This window comes from Arachis duranensis, chromosome 3, assembly GCF_000817695.3.
Source record: "Arachis duranensis cultivar V14167 chromosome 3, aradu.V14167.gnm2.J7QH, whole genome shotgun sequence".
Lineage (NCBI taxonomy): Eukaryota > Viridiplantae > Streptophyta > Magnoliopsida > Fabales > Fabaceae > Arachis > Arachis duranensis.
In genome coordinates, this window is record NC_029774.3 from 96,167,913 (window position 1) to 96,171,247 (window position 3,335).

Genomic DNA, 3,335 nt, shown 5'->3' on the forward strand with positions numbered 1-3,335 from the left:
TATTTATAATAACATTTAAATTTTAAAAATGTTTTTAAATATATAAAAATTATTTATAATAAAACAAAATATTTAAAAATTTAATAAATATTTTTAATTAAAATATTTACATATTTATGTTAACAGGCTTAAAAAAACCTAATAGAAAATTAACTAATTTATGAGAATGTGTCTAGTTTACTAATAAACTAGTAATTTTACTTGTAACAATATTACGAGAATATAAATTTTTTTAAAATTACGATTCATTTTGATCTAACAGTATAGATTATGCATGGCACAAAAAATTTATAAAATCAAACTACTTTTATAAAAAAAAAAATCGTAGGTTGAAAAAAATCTCTGACTAAGAAGACCAAAGTATCTATAGATAAAAAATCAAATAATAAGATTTTTAGTTATTATTTTTATATGAAAAAGTCTAATTTTTTATTAATAATTAATTTTAACATTCGTTATCAAAAATTTAAAATAATTTAATGTGTATTGTAACATCCTACCATACAGAATCTTATGCTTAAGTCATAAAACAGAGATGGCATCGTATTACGACCTCTAAAGTAAAATTTAGTACGTATAGTAGTGAGAAAATGATTAAAACTAGGAGCTTTTGAAAAAAAGGGGTAAGACAAAATCGTAAATTGAAAAGTGCAATACTCCGATCGATAACATAACGCAACGGACAAATGATAAGCTAACACAAGAATATATATACAAAAGAGTGCCAAAAGTGTGGATATCAAAACTCAAGATCCGGTTACGAAGATAACCAGTCCGAACATAGAAGTATATACATATATGTAAAGTAAGGAACCCAAAGGAAACCCAAAGGACAGAACAAGCCTGTTCTCCAAGACAACCTCTAAGAGGAGTCAACACAATATGTATTATTTAGTGGAGATAAAAGTATCTAAGAGAAAACATAAAACCAAAATAAAGTCTCGAGAACCAAGGAATCTTCACTAATCCAGAAGCCTCCAGCATGCATCAGCGAGAAGCCTCACGACCTGCATCTGAAAATCACAAAATCCGCATGGGTGAGAACCGGAGGTTCTCAGTTTGGTAACAGTGCCCACAATCTAACATGTAGTGTCCTGGGAAAGCCGAAGGCAATCCTAGCACTTCCAACAGATAAATCAAAGCTTATAAACAGACTAAACCATAAATGGCAACTGATTAAAGATCTTCAGTGTATCTAATACTTTCCTTTCCAAATCCTTCAGACCTCCCAACCACCAGCAGTAATATAGTATCGCAAACACAATTACATCAGATAAAGAGATATACAAATAGGAAACAGATAAGGCATTTAGACAATTAGCAAGTAATATGCAGTCAATTAGGCAATTCCAAACAATTCACATAATATGCATATGATGTATGTCTGTCCTAATGGCTGATGAGTCTCATCTGTCAGTTATAAAGCCAACCCGACATGTCCTGGTAGCTAACCATTGGACTATCCTTCTGTCGGGCATCCCCAACTTGAGTTATTCATAACATAAATCATAATTCATATCCAACACCCTCACTGGTGTATATTCACGGGGGTGAGCTCATCTAGAACTTTCACAATGTTCGGCCACACATATAACATAGGGTCAGCAGAGTATTGAGTCTCCACCTGAAGCACGTGATGGCTAGCCACTGCTTTCACCCAAGAAAACTCGTATCTCAGATAGTGGAAGTGCAACATTCACATTTCATTCAATAAGCATATATGCAATAATATTCAGCCATAATTCAATAATGGCTCCGCCGTAACTCGGCAATAACTCAGCCATCCGGCTCATAGATCAATCCAAAACCAGCCAATTTATTAACAATTACAGCCCTTCGGCTCTTGCACATACAGCACTTCCACCGCCACCTTCCGTATCTCATACAATCATCTTTGATCATCATTGATCATTAGTTATCCCCTTTCTTCATTCACAAGTTACCACATCCCCTAGATCCTTTCTCATTGCTAGGCATATCATAATGAATTAAGACACAAGGGGTGAGATCGGAGGCTTAGAAGTATGAAATTCGGCGTTTAAAACTCAAAAATCAACTTTGGGATGAAAACAAGGTCACGCGTGTGCGTCGCCCACGCGCACGGGTGGATGCAAAAAAGCTGAGGAACGCCTACGCGTCAGCCAAGCGTACGCGTCGGTGCGTTTGTGCCCCACGCACAAAACTAGCACAATTCTCGCACAACTCCCGGGAAGTTGGCTGGACATTTGGTGCAGTACATCGACACGTATGCGTCAGCCACACACACGCGTGGATAGCGAAAACGACGCGTACGCGTCAGTCATGCCTACGCGTGGGGTGCATTCAGCCAAAAATTTTACTAAGTTAAAAGCTGCAGAATTTACAGTTTCAAACCCCAATCTTCCGACGGACATAACTCCTTCGTTTCAAATCATTTTTTGCCCGTTCTTCGAACGGCATGAACATCTCAGATCCAATTTCATTTCTAAAAGTGTTTGCCACAAAACGGGAATCCAGAGTCCAAGTTATGCTCCATCAAAATATGCTCAAAAATCATATTTTCATAAAAAACCACAAAGTGCCATTTTCAAAACAAACCAAGTTCAACCTTTTTCAAAATCAACCAAAACATACCAAAAATCAACCTCAAGCCACCTCAACTCATACATTTCCATTTTCATCAAATTCACAACCACCATCCCACCATTTTAACCCATCTCAATCAAATGGTTAAATTACAAACACATTAACATGTCATACATCCTTCCTCATCCCAATTTCCAACAATATCATTTCCAATCAAGCATCGTTATACATAACCAACATCATACTCACCATCAACATGGTTTTACCCACAATTCAACCTCAATCAATTATCAAGCATATATCACAACATGCATATCTCTCATGCATCATACCATCAAGGCATCAATAATCATAATCACATATATGACCACATAATATATCTCAACCATTCAACAACATCAATAATTCAATGCCTATCTTAGGGTCGATAGCCTAAGTTTTCCCACCACATTACATTTTAGATACAGGAAACCGAGACCATACCTCAATCGGAGCACTTCCAAATCACTTTGCCACAAGTTCTCAAGGTCTCAACACCTCGAAAAACATATTTTTGGCACACCAAAGCCCTTTTCCAAGCTTTCCAAAATCTTAATCAAGCTCCAATATTCACATACACACTACCTAAGCCACAATCATCATACCCAAACACAACATCTCAATACCCAAATATCATAGAATAACAAATTACACTAGGATTGAGAATCTTACCACACCCAAGGTTTAGGGAGACAAGATTAATCTTCTCCTTCAAGAGAGTTGAGTCCTAT